Source organism: Castor canadensis, chromosome 8, assembly GCF_047511655.1.
Source record: "Castor canadensis chromosome 8, mCasCan1.hap1v2, whole genome shotgun sequence".
NCBI classification, from domain to species: domain Eukaryota; kingdom Metazoa; phylum Chordata; class Mammalia; order Rodentia; family Castoridae; genus Castor; species Castor canadensis.
Window position 1 is genome coordinate 60275993 of NC_133393.1, and position 13923 is coordinate 60289915.

A 13923-nucleotide genomic window follows, 5' to 3' on the forward strand; every position below is an offset into this window, starting at 1 on the left:
CTCATCCCACTTACACCACAAACCATGCCAGACAGTTTCAGAAGTTTGCTGAGTACAACTGGCTTTTGGAAATATCAGAAAACTGAAACCTTTTTCCCCAAAACAAATTAACTTAAACTATGTCAACAGAACTCCTAAATCCTTATTCTCAACCCATGATTAAAATGTGTCAGGGATTCTGGAACTTCAACAGAGCTATAACCTCTTATTTTGTCCTCCATCCACCAATGGGTTTGACATTCTCTGTGCCTTATTTGCTTGCTTGTCTTTTGTGGTAGAACACCAGTTCTGTAAATTCTACACATATTATATACTCCAGAAACAATGGCATTTAGACACACCTGGGATTAATATCCTGAACATGTAGTAATTAGTGCTTAGACAAAATGACTCAATTTTGGGTCAGTCACTTCACAAATATAGAGGCCAGGCCATGCTACCCCACAATCAGGTGTAAATATTATCCAAATAGCTCATGAACCTCCAAGAAGTTGGAAATCTGTTGTTTAATAATTAACCAAGGGATTGTGATCGCTTCCTTTAGGTCTGCTTCAGGATTGGAACTTTCTGACCTTGTAGATAAAGTGTCTCACCATATCCTGTGCTTCTGGTGCTCCCTACTATTTGTTTTTTTTCAAGGGATCAGATTCTTTGCGCCAGGATAGTGGATACTCAATTGCTCTCCCAACCCCCATGTTAGAGCTGCTGCACCCATACAAAGTTGCCCTCAGTCAGTGTAGGACATGGCCTTACCCAAAAGGGTAACCCACTGTTAGCCACTGACTAATGACTCAATCCAGACCTCTGCCTCAACCAGAGACAATTGAGCAGGGTCATCTGAGGTGCACAGCTCCCATAAGAGCTGCTGGGCTTCAGTTATAATTGTATTTGCCTGTCAGATTCTCCTCTGTCCAACCCTGCCTTTTCCTTCTTTACAGAGCTTGCCCTAAAACCCTTTAGGACCCAACTCCTAGAATCAAAGTCCACTTCTAGGGAACCCCATCTAGGACATGTGGTGGCTATCTAGGTTCAGAGTCATTTTGACTGTGCTAAAAGGAAGCCACAAGCTTCACGAAGGCTGGTATCAGTCTGAAAAATACTTGTCATGTGACCACTGACTAAGAACTACAAAGATTTGATAATCAGTTCAGATCATTTTCTGACCACCAAACCCAGCCAATCAACAGGGACAAGAATTAAATAATGCGTAAATCAGAACAGCAGGACACACCAAGGCTAGTGATTTGCACATCAAAACACCATGTAGAAGTAGAAACTGTCACCAGGACAAGAATGTCAGAGCTGGGACCACCAGCAAGACACTTGCTTTGCAACCTCCAGCCCCAGCAGACAGACATACTGAGGCTACTCAGAGAGAACAGTTCTACATAGACAAATGAAATTGAGTCCTGAATTTCTTGCTCACAAGAAACTCAACTCTTCACAACAGGGCACAATGCTTGAAGCTGATGGATTACTGACTTTGTAGTATCATTACATCCCTAAGAGAGCAGATGAAAGACAGGCCATGGCACAACTCATGAGCTCCTGTACTGCCATGCTCAGGAGGCAGCATCGTCTTCCAGAAAACCTCAAAGAACTACATAGGATCATTAAGGCTCCAGTACAATTTTGGCACAAGGATGGAAGGAGAGTTGTCACAGCACCAGAGTCAGAGAAAAAGCAGTGTCTATTTCTTATTGGAGGCGTGAACGTCAGAAAGGTAGAAAATGCACTCCATATGAAAACTCAGCTTAACCTCATACTCCTAACCAACATTTACAGCCTTTTATGTCTGATCTCATCTCACCCTGAAAGCCCTCTCTATGAAGGCCAGCCTGGTGTTATCACTAACTTTATAACTGGTTAAGTGACTTGTCCAGGTTACACAGCTCATCAATGTTAGAATCAGAATGCCAGAGTCTTGGTTCATGATTCTTTCCTAATAAATTCTGCTAATTTGCATACAAAGCCCTAAAAGTTGGCTTCCTCCATGCCTGGCTCCCACCTTCATCCTGCATACTACTTCATTGGGACAAGGACTATATCAATGACACAAGGTCCTGGCCAGGGCCACAAATCACCATCAAAGGTTTCTCTCTGCCTGTCTCCCCCTCACACCCTGGCTAAATACAGACCACAACTTCTGATCCCAGCTAACAAGAGGTAAAAGGGATCAAGTTATATTAGCATTCAATATCTCTCACTAATCTGCTTTGCGTCAGCTGTATACACAAGGTGGGGAAGAAAGCTTTAAACAGTGTACAGATTTCTTAGACAACAGTAATTGGTCTTAGAAAAGTCTTCTGTCCCTGGTCATTAAGTTTTGTCTACTGTTATTTGAGACACTTGGAGGATTTTACTCATGCCAAGTTGGCGTTCTGTTTCTGGAATGCATAGATGCTTGGGATGAAGAGACCAAATGGGGGTTCTCATCTTGTCAGGAACAGAGGCAACATGGCTCCGCCTCAGGTAGGTAGGTGTGTTACAGCTTGTGGGAGCAATAATGAGAGTTAATCATTCTATTTACTAAATAAGCCAAAGAGCCAGCTACAAGAAATGCCTGGCAAAACCTGCTGTGTTCTCATATGCACTATCCAGGCTTTGTTTCAAAGTGCTGGTACCAAAATGATTAGAAGTGATCAGCACAGAGTTGCCCAACTGGATTGTTATCTCAGGAGCACAAAGCATATACTGTAGTCCTCTGAATCCTGCCAACTAATAATCAAGTCAGTCCCAATATTATCCTTTCGTTGTTTCCCCACCACTATCTCCCTCCCTCACTATTACCATCACAGCTACTTCTGGCCCCAAATGTCTACTTTGACTGCAAATTAAGAAATCAGGCAACAGGCCTGGAATTTCAGGAAAACAATTTCATACTGAAATGTGGATGTGGCTTTACACTCAAATTTGCAACAGTTACAAGATTTGACTAACAGTTCACTCACTTTGATCCTTGAACTCTAGACATGAAAGGGAACTTAGAAATCACATAAATTTACATAATCACTAATACTTAACTGTATCCATGTCTTAGATGAGGAATATACACACAGACTGAATTATATGGAAGTTCTAATTTATATCAATTATATAAAAAATGCTTTCCCATCTTTGTCTTTCCCTGCTTACCAAGATGAGGGAAGTATATAGAGAAACTATAGGGCAACAGAGCTAAGTTCCCAGAACAGAAGCAAGAAGGTCACCTATTAACCCAATAAAGCCTTTCCCATATTACAATATTATGTTGATTTATTAAAAATGCAACCATGGCTTCAGGGGAAGAAAGGCCAAAGCATGTTTTAAGGAAAAGTCACAAAAGATATCTATCTTTATAGAAAAAAAGACTATCTTGGATTATAATATTACTATGAGAATATTAATACTACCATTATTAAAATGGTAAAGCCTAAATAAACATATAGGAGAAAATAAATGGCAATTCCTATTGAACTTTTTAGGCAGAAATGATTTAATATTAGTGGAATTCCTTTTATATGGTTAAATAAGGTTGATTGTTCTAGCATAAGCACCAATCAAATCTAATTTTTAAATGGCATAAAAAATGAAAATTTACTTAACTTTTCTCTCCTGAATTATGTACAAGTTTGTCTTTTCTCATGGTTTTAAACAATTTTTTAAGGCTGTTCTATGACCTAAATGTTTTTAACAAGGGCAAGTAACAATTCCACAAATAATGCCAAAACTCCCAAGTATGTGTAAAGAAATGACTAAATTATCATCCTTCAAGAAAGCTGCGCTTTTTTACATGAACACGTAGACAAAGCTTGTTTTACTGTGGCTGTGACTCTAGTCCTAAACTGGAAATTCATCATGAAACTCTCCAAGGAGAAGAGAAGCAGGTGATTTCACAAAAGAAAAGAAAATCTATTGAAGAGGAAAATAAGAAGATCTGATAAAGAAATGCTTTTGGCATTTAAGTGTAAGTAATATTTACTAAAATTTCAAAAGTCCAAGCAGATTTACCAGTTATTCTAAAATTTTTGTTTTTTTTTTTTCATTTTTCTTTTATTATTCATATGTGCATACAAAGATTGGTTCATTTCTCCCCACTGCCCCCACCCCCTCCCTTACCACCCACTCTGTCCCCTCCCTCTCCCCCCCCAATACCCAGCAGAAACTGGAATAACAAAAAAAGAAAGCTGCACTTTTGGCTTTGACACTTAGGGCATAATCATTACTGGGCTCCTAAAACAAATGAAAAAAGTAAAAATAATGCTGGCATCTTGCATATAACCTCAATTTAATCTTTCTAGTATTCCTATCAAGCAGACATTGCTATTTCTATTTTACAGATGAGAAAACCAGGGCTTGGGTTGGGTAAGGAACAAAGTCATAAGTCACACAGTCCTAAGATAGGACTATCTTGGGATTCTGTCCAACTTACATCTGACTCCAAGACCTAAAATAATTGGTAATACCCTCTGCCTAACAGTTTCACCAAGAAATTACAAGCACATATTACAAGGATAGAATTGTTCCTAATTAGAGCAGATCAGTCCTGGAGTCAGAAGCTCTATATTTTAATGATACTTCCGTTGAGTGGTGGTTTCCTCCAAATTAATAGAGATGAAAATGGTATTTAGCTTCATAATGCTGAGGTGAGATGGATCTATAAAAGCCGCAACAAAAGGGATTGACAATACCGCCAAGTGCTTGGTAAGCACTGTTTCTTGATACCTACCTCTTCCTGCCTGAGTTGGTGCAGTGATGAGCAACTGGGCATTTTCGGGGCTGGGATGAGCTGAGCAACAAAGCCGGGAGCCCCAGGGACAGGCCTGGATGGGACTCATCACAGTCCCTGCTTAGTCTAACTCCCCTGGACTAAACACATAAAAGTTGACAGTGGGCCAGCTCTGCCAGGTACAGCCACAGTTTGCTCAGCCAGCTACTGTTACCAGTTATTCAGCGATTTAGGAATCTATGGAAGTCCTCCTGTCTTTAGTAAGTTCACTTTAACCTCCAGGAAAGGGAGATTAAAACCATTACCAAGCCAGCAGTGATGGCACAGATTTGTTACCCAGGACTGCAAGATCAAAGCCAGCCCGGGTTATATAGTGAGACCCTGTCTCAAAACAAAAACAAAACAGTAAAACCTTGACCCAGTAAGAGTCTCATCTTTTCTCACCCAGTCTAACAACATGCACACATGTGCACACACACACACACACATTTTCCATGGCATGGCATATACTGAGGGCTCAGAAGTACTCAAGGCCCACTTGGCCTCCTTAGGAAATTACAATCACCTACTTTAACATAAATGCTGATTGAAGATCCTAGGTAGAAAAGAAAACAGATAAATAATAGATTAGACTACAGAAAAATTTTAAACCTCTATATCACTAAAAACAAAATTAAAATACAAACCAAACGAAAAAATTTTTTAAAAACCTGAAAATATTTGCAACAACTATGAGAAGGCTAATAAGTGAAATATAAAACTAGACAAATGAGAAAAATATTAATTCCAATAGATAAGATGGGAAAAGAACATGAACAATTTGTTAAATAAGAAATACAGTTAATAGGTATGGGGGCTACCTGGCATGCACAAGGCCTTGAGTTCAAACTCCAGTACCACCAAAAACTAAAAAATGCAGCCAATAGTCATAAGTGTGTTTGATCTCATTAATATTAAATATGTTACAAAGGAAAAATGAAATATCTTTTCTCCCAGAAAATTATCAAATGTTTTTAATGTACTAAGAGGAGTAAAACTTAGAAACACTGTAGCAAATGATAGCAAATTCATCAATATATACATACCCAAACATCCTGGCTCTGCTTTCATTTCATTTAAAGATAGTAGTGATGTAAAATACAGAAAATGCTGATGACACAGATGCTCATCAGAACTAAAATCAGGTTCTAAATTCCACAATGGATTAAAATAATCATTAAACAGCCCTAACTGGAATATTTTGCAGTCCTTAGAAATATTCAGATATTTTAGTAGCTCAAGAAAATACAAATAAAGCAACATTAAATTAAAAGGAAGTGGAAGCAATATTATATAGTAAGAATCTTTCAACTCTGGAAAAAACACATGAATGAGAAAAAATGGAAATACACCAACACAACAAAGTTAGATACATGTTTGTGTAGCCGGGTTACTGATACTTTTTAAATCTGTGTCTTTATATTTTTTCTATACTATTACAATCTCCTGTAGGATGAATACACTATTTTTATAATTATAAAAATAAAATTTAAGAAGGGTACAAGTGTCTCACGCCTGTAATCCTACCTACTTGGGAAGCTGAGATCAGGAGGATCACAGTTTGAGGCCAGCCTGGGCAAACAGTTTACAAGACTCCATCTCCAAAATAACCAGAGCAAAATAGACTGGAAGTGTGGCTCAAGCAGTAGAGCATCTGCTCACAAGCATGAAGCCCTGAGTTCAAACCTCAGTCCCACCAAAAAATAAATGCAGAATTTAACAATTTCAAGTGTAAATACACAATGAACAATAGATGGAAATTCAATAGCTATCCACCCACTTCTACAGATACCAAAATGCAGTTGGCAGGTAATGTAGACCTCAAGGAGAAAACTGCTGTTTTACATCCCTGCCTAGGAAAACATTAGGCTTCTTGATGTGAAAACACTTTCGCGTATATCAAAACATACTTCGGAAATTCATTAAACAAAACTTTTTTCATCAGAAGATTTAAACTTGCATACCAAAATTATCTTTGCAGATCAAACTGGTTAAGCAGGCAGGATACTAGGAACACCCTAAAAACTAATAATTGTTTTTATAGCTCTGATAAACCTGCCAGTTCATGTTAGTACACAGTGTAACATAAACAGTCTCCAATAAGTCGTTGCCACTTCAGAATAGGACAGTATGAAACCCTGAGTGCCAGGCTTTCCTTGGCAACGATCACAGATGTTACTGCAATTCAGCTTTTAGGGATCTGCCTCTCAAAGACTGATGCGGCATCTTTGAGGTGGTTTTCTTGGAGTAACATCTAACTGTGGCAACCTCTTACATTCATTATCTTGTTTCATATCCACAACCCTAACAGCAGGGTTTCTCAGCATGATGAACTTTTTGAGCCAAGTGGACTCAGGTGTGTGTATGGGGTGCCCTCTGCATTATAAGATGACTGTCAGCATTCTTGGACTCTACCCATCAGATACAGTGGCACTGACCAGGTGGTGACATGAAAAATGTCTCTTCACATTGCCAAATGGCTCCTATAGGTCAATGTCACCTCCACTGAAAACCACTGCTACAAAAGTATATACTATTATTGCCTTCATTTGACAAATGGGGAAGGAAACTGATGCACAGTTACAGGCCCTTCTACCTCCACAGCCCAACACCCACAACTCCATACTACTGACTATCCAGAACAGAGGCCTATCTTTTTTTTTTTTTTTCATTTTTCTTTTATTATTCATATGTGCATACAAGGCTTGGTTCATTTCTCCCCCCTGCCCCCACCCCCTCCCTTTCCACCCACTCCGCCCCCTCCCTCTCCCCCCGCCTCAATACCCAGCAGAAACTATTTTGCTCTTATTTCTAATTTTGTTGTAGAGAGAGTATAAGCAATAATAGGAAGGAACAAGGGTTTTTGCTGGTTGAGATAAGGATAGCTATACAGGGCATTGACTCACATTGATTTCCTGTGCGTATGTGTTACCTTCTAGGTTAATTCTTTTTGATCTAACCTTTTCTCTAGTACCTGTTCCCCTTTTCCTATTGGCCTCAGTTGCTTTAAGGTATCTGCTTTAGTTTCTCTGCTAGCTAGTTTTTTAGGTGTCTTACCTATCCTCACCCCTCCCTTGTGTGCTCTCGCTTTTATCATGTGCTCATAGTCCAATACAGAGGCCTATCTTAGAGCACAACGGATGCATATCTTTTCTATCTTAGTCACCTTTGCACCCCCATGGAGCCAGGGATGGACCTCAGTGCACCTTGTCACATAAATATTTATTTACTGGGGAGTACGCCCTGACATCAAAAGCAACTAGTACATAATCTATTTGAAAAAGTAAGAGATAAGCCTTTGAAGAGTCAGTTTTTTTTGTATAGCTATCCTTATCTCAACCAGCAAAAACCCTTGTTCCTTCCTATTATAGCTTATAATCTCTCTACAACAAAATTAGAAATAAGGGCAAAATAGTTTCTGCTGGGCATTGAGGGGGTGGGGGGGGAGAGAGAGGGGGCGGAGTGGGTGGTAAGGGAGGGGGTGGGGGCAGGGGGGAGAAATGACCCAAGCCTTGTATGCACATATGAATAATAAAAGAAAAAAAAAAGAGTCAGTTTTTGAGAAAACTGTTTCCTCATCTGTAAAATGTTAGTGTGGGCCTCGTAATTACCTGAGATAGGGCAAGTGAAGTTCCTATTACAAAGAACAGTCTGAAGAGACAACTAAAAAACAAATATGTGACAAGAAATAGGTGTAGGCACTGGAAGAATCAATGTATCTCAAATTTATGGGGCTGGAAAGAAGCTTCAAAGACAACATAGAATCATGACCAATGCAGTAGATGAGCATTTAAAATCCCAACCCTGATGCCTGCAGAGTTAGGAACAGAGAACCTAATTTCTCAGAATAAAAGATCAGCATTCCGATTGCTTCATAGCATTCCCAGAGAATCGGCAGTTACTTGCCTTAAATTTGTGTAAATAAAAGCGAAGTTTCTGCCCTGGCGTGATTCCGTCCTGTGCGTCTGTTCTCGAGAACAGTAGTCGATTATCTCTGTCCTCCTTCTCTCCCCACCTGAGAGTGTGGTACCGCCCCATGGAAGATTCGATGGATATGGACATGAGCCCCCTGAGGCCCCAGAACTACCTTTTCGGTTGTGAACTAAAGGCCGACAAAGATTATCACTTTAAGGTGGATAACCATGAAAATGAGCACCAGTTATCCCTGAGAACGGTCAGTTTAGGCGCTGGTGCCAAGGATGAGCTGCACATCGTGGAAGCAGAGGCAATGAATTACGAGGGCAGTCCAATTAAAGTGACATTAGCAACACTGAAAATGTCTGTACAGCCAATGGTTTCCCTTGTGGGCTTTGAAATTACACCACCTGTGGTCTTGAGGTTGAAGTGTGGCTCGGGGCCTGTGCATATCAGCGGCCAGCACTTAGTAGCTGTGGAGGAAGACACAGAGTCAGAAGATGAGGAGGAAGAAGATGTGAAACTCTTGAGTGTGTCTGGGAAGCGGTCAGCCCCTGGAGGTGGTAGCAAGTTTCCACAGAAAAAAGTAAAACTTGCTGCTGATGAAGATGATGATGAAGAGGATGAAGATGATGACGATGAGGAGGATGACGATGACAATGATTTTGAAGAGGATGAAGCTGAAGAGAAGGCTCCAGTGAAGAAATCTATATGAGATACTCCAGCCAAAAATGCACAAAAATCAAACCAGAATGGAAAAGACTCAAAACCATCAACACCAAGATCAAAAGGTCAAGAATCCTTCAAAAAACAGGAAAAAAACTCCTAAAACACCAAAAGGACCTAGTTCTGTAGAAGACATTAAAGCAAAAATGCAAGCTAGTATAGAAAAAGGTGGGCTCTCTTCCCAAGGTGGAAGCCAAGTTCATCAACTATGTCAAGAACTGCTTCCGGATGACGGACCAGGAGGCTATTCAAGATCTCTGGCAGTGGAGGAAGTCTCTTTAAGAAAAAATAGTTGAAACAGTTTGTTGAAATTCCGTCTTATTTCACTTATGTAAGAGTTGATATCTGGCTGTCCTTTTTATAATGCAAAGTGAGAACATTCCTCCCGTGTTTGATAAATGTTGTCCAGGTTCCATTGCCAAGAATGTGTTGTCCAAAATGCTTGTTTAGTTTAAAAGATGGAGCCTCCACCCTTGCTTGGTGTAAGTGTGTATGGAATGTTATGCTAGGATGTAGTGGTGGTCAGACATGGAGATGGTGGGAGACCAATATGTGTGAAATAAACTCCGTATTTTAATAAAAAAAAAAAAAAGCAAAGTTTCTGCCAGAACAAAGAGTCAATCTGGCTGGGGGCCGATGGCTCATGCCTGGAATCTTACTCAGGAGGATCACGGCTCAAGACTAACCTGGACAAAGAGCTTGAGCGTCCCCATCTCAACCAATAGCTGGGCACAGTGGCTCATGCCTGTCATTCCAGAATACAAGGGAAGCCAAGATGGGAGCACCACAGTTCCAGGCCAGCCTGAGCAAAAAAGCAAGACCCTAACTCCAAAATAACCAGAGCAAAAAAGGGCTGGAGGTGTGGCTCAAGTTGTAGAGCACATGCCTTGCAAACACAAATCCCTGAGTTCAAACCCCAGTACTGCCAAAAAAAAACCCTCCACCTTTCTCCCCATGTCTAGTTCCTCCTGTTCTCTAAGGCACCAGAGAAAGAGCCTATGGGAAACAGATCTTTTCTTTTCTTAATCTAAATTTTAATGATGAATTTCAGGAAGTGAAATCTCCAAAGCAAATGCTGACTAAAATTTCTTAAGGCTTGCATGGGCCACACCAAACCTGTCTTTACACAACGTGCATTTTAGGACCACAAGTATGAGCCAAGGCTCACAGGACATCCAAGATGGCTTTGGAGCAGGAGGGTGGCCTAGTGCCAAAGGTTTATTTTGGACGATTTGTCAAAGAGACTAATATTTTCTCTCCTTGAATAGAGAGACTGCAGGGTCCATTCAGAGACAACTGCGATCAGACTAAAGCAATGATAGAGGGAATGGCAAAAATGAAGTGTCAATAGCCAGGACAGTTCCTAGGATACCACACACAAACCTGACCCACTGCAACCTGTAATAATGAAGCTGAGACTTTAATACCAGAGAGAAACATTTTGCTTTTATAAAACACACTCTTGACTTCTGAGAAGCAGGGCCACCTTCATGCACCTGTGAGCTGGGTTGTCACACAGGACCCCAGGCTCAGAAAGGCCTCCTGCTTGATTTATTCTCTGCTTTCAAAGAATCTTAATAACTTTAACTTCTAACTCAATTTTTGTAAATGAGGTCTGATGGGACAATGGAGCACATGCCAGCAGAGATCCTGGTAATGTGTGTGGCCAATGCTCCTTGTTACCTCATCCACACAGAATGCACTGAATGCTCTGTGAGCACAAATTCTCGTGACACAATACATGGGAATTCAGCAAGACTCAAAGTAAATTCAAGGTTAAATGTGTTACAACAATTGAGTAAGCAGACAGCTTTAAGAGACTACCCTCCCTTTGAACCAGACCTTGCTTTGCACATAGAAACAAGGCAGTGTCTTTCTAAGAAACACACACAACCAAGGACTCCTATCATATCCTCTCTTATTCATGTTACTTCTCTGTATTTGCCAACCACTCACCCTGAAAATGATGGCATAGAAGGAAAAAGAAAAAGACGGCAACCCTCATTCCTTCTTCTTTCAGTCCTTCCTTACGCATCAGAAAGCCAAACGTAGAGCACTGACAGATTGTGTACATTTCAAGACATGAAATAAAAATAGGTGAGCTAGCTTTGTACAGTTTCTGTTATTCTGGTAAGAACAATAACATATGGATGCATAAACTCTGAAACACAAACTACAGGATTTCAGGAATTCTGCATATGAATTCAGTGCTATTATATTTGCATTTAAACCAATATAAGAATGGTAAAATTCATCCTAATAATTTCAATTTTTTATTTTTTAATTTAATTTTTAAATTTAATTCATGCTATAATTTTTAGTTTTTCTTCACTTAAAATAACATTAAATAGCAAACAATGGCAAGGAAGGAGACAGACTGTTTAAGAAAGGAAAACACCTTAAATTTCATATTTTTAAATAGCACTTTTTCCTACATTTTGAATAGGGGTCATAAATTTTCATTTTGCACTGGGCTCCACAAATTATGTAGCCGGACCCGCTTAGAACACTGAAGTGAGACTATTGAATCTACTAAATATGCTACACCGACTTGGACAAGCCTTTACTCTTTTACTGCTATATTCAAAGCAATCTCCAGAAGACTTAATCAATGGATTAAAGGGGTGGTGATTTTTAGTACAGTAGTCCTCCCTTCCCCATGGAGTATATGTTCCAAGACCCCTGAGTGGAAGCCTGAACATTGTATATATACTGTGTTTTTCTTATACATACATACCTGTAATAAAGTCTAATTTATAAATCAGGCATGCTTTTTCTGTTCATGTCTTCCAACCACAAATTTAATGCCTTTTCCATCTTAACTAAGCACTGATTGAACACTTGTGTGGTTTGAGGCACACCAGCAAAACCAGCACAAACTTCTTTTTCCTTCTTCTCAATCTCACTGATAAATTTATTCTTACTGTATGTAGATAAAGCAATCTCAGAATACAATTTTTTTCTTCCCTTATTAAATCAAGAACGTTCACATTTTCACCTAAAGGAAGCATGCCAAGATTCTTCAGCATATTCTAATTGTAGCATCATTACTTTGCAGTTTATTAATACATAAAATAAGAGTTACCTGAACATATGCACTGCAATATTTCTACCAATAACAAAGATGGCTACTAAGTGACTAATAGGCAGGTAACATACACAAGGTGGACACACTGGATAAAGGGATGATTCACACCTGGGTAGGCCAAGCAGAATAATGCAAGATTTCATCTGACTACTAAGAATGGCATACAACTTAAAACTTATGAATTATTTATTTCTGGAATTTTCCATGTCTTTGGACCATAGTCGACTGCAGATAACTGAGAGAGCAAAAAAGTGAAACCGAAAATAAGGGGTCTGCTGTACCACACACTTAATTACTGGATTGCTCAGTCCTTTTCTCCATTACCTGATGTCATGACCACAACCCATCTGATGAAATACCACAACCCAATGTCTTTTCCACTAAAGATTCTCGTGGAAATAATCAGCTAAAATGAAAACTCATGACAACCTGAACAATGGCAGTATTTAATGCAATGTCTCTCTTAAGGACAATTACTACAAAGCATTTCCTGGTGCATTGGTGGTTCCATTTCAACCAAATCCTGACAGTGACACCAAAACGAAGCTGCTTCTCACCACTCAGTGCTCAAGCTTCCCCCCAGGATGCTCGTAGATGAACCACTAAGTCTGGTTGTCTAAAAATTCCTCAGTCAAACACAGTTAAGTATTTCTTTGTTTAATTTCACAGTTTTGTTTTTGTTTTTCTGTACCACTACTTTCCACTTCAATAAATTAATTTCTTGCCTGGAGACACATCCTGGCAAATATGTCACTTTGGATTGTTTAGATAAGACTTCTGTCAGTATTTCAAATTCTTCCCTAGAGCCAGCCTCTCTGGAGCCCTAGTGACTTGTCTATGGGTTTCCTTTCACTGCTTTTGACTCTACTGAAACAACATAGCCCGCCTACTGGTGAACTTGCTCAACTCTTAACACTTTGCATCACATTTCTCCCACTTCCCCCCAGGGTCTTTCTTCCACCCCATCTCAAGAAAGGTCCTTATGGATTTCAAGACTAATCCTCCACCGTCCACAAGATCAAGTTTATTCCTGTCTTTCTCCCCCATGCCATACACTCATTCCCTGTTCTCTTTTGCTTCCACACTGTCACCCTTTCTCCCTGGATCTTCCTCCAACCCAGGCTACTGTACCATACCTCTCAATTCCTCAAAAGACAAACCGGCCACCCATGTATCCCTCCATTTCTTGTCCTCTGAATTCCCTCTCTCTCATGCACTAAAACTCTCTCTCCAAGCTCACAAAATGAGTTTGCAGCTAGACCAGGGACAGATCTCAGATCTGTCCTCATAATGACCCTGCTGTCCAGGATGATATGGACAATCCCTTTCATAGGGTGTGCTTCTTCCCTGAGCCACCACCATCCTCCACTTCTCTCATGGTTCCTGCTCTATCTCCTTCAGTATCTGGCCACTTGTAAATGTCAAGCATATCCTCTTCTTTGGGGAG

At 40.0% G+C, this 13923-nt stretch overlaps 1 protein-coding gene and 1 pseudogene across 7 annotated transcripts in view; one reads left to right on the top strand and one right to left on the bottom strand.

The window, feature by feature from the left end:
* Ppfibp1 (PPFIA binding protein 1) overlaps positions 1–13923 on the bottom strand; it is a 145263-nt gene that overhangs the window by 124596 nt on the left and 6744 nt on the right. The gene's annotated exons all lie outside the window — the stretch shown is intronic.
* LOC109699521 (nucleophosmin pseudogene) lies at positions 8690–9986 on the top strand (annotated as a pseudogene).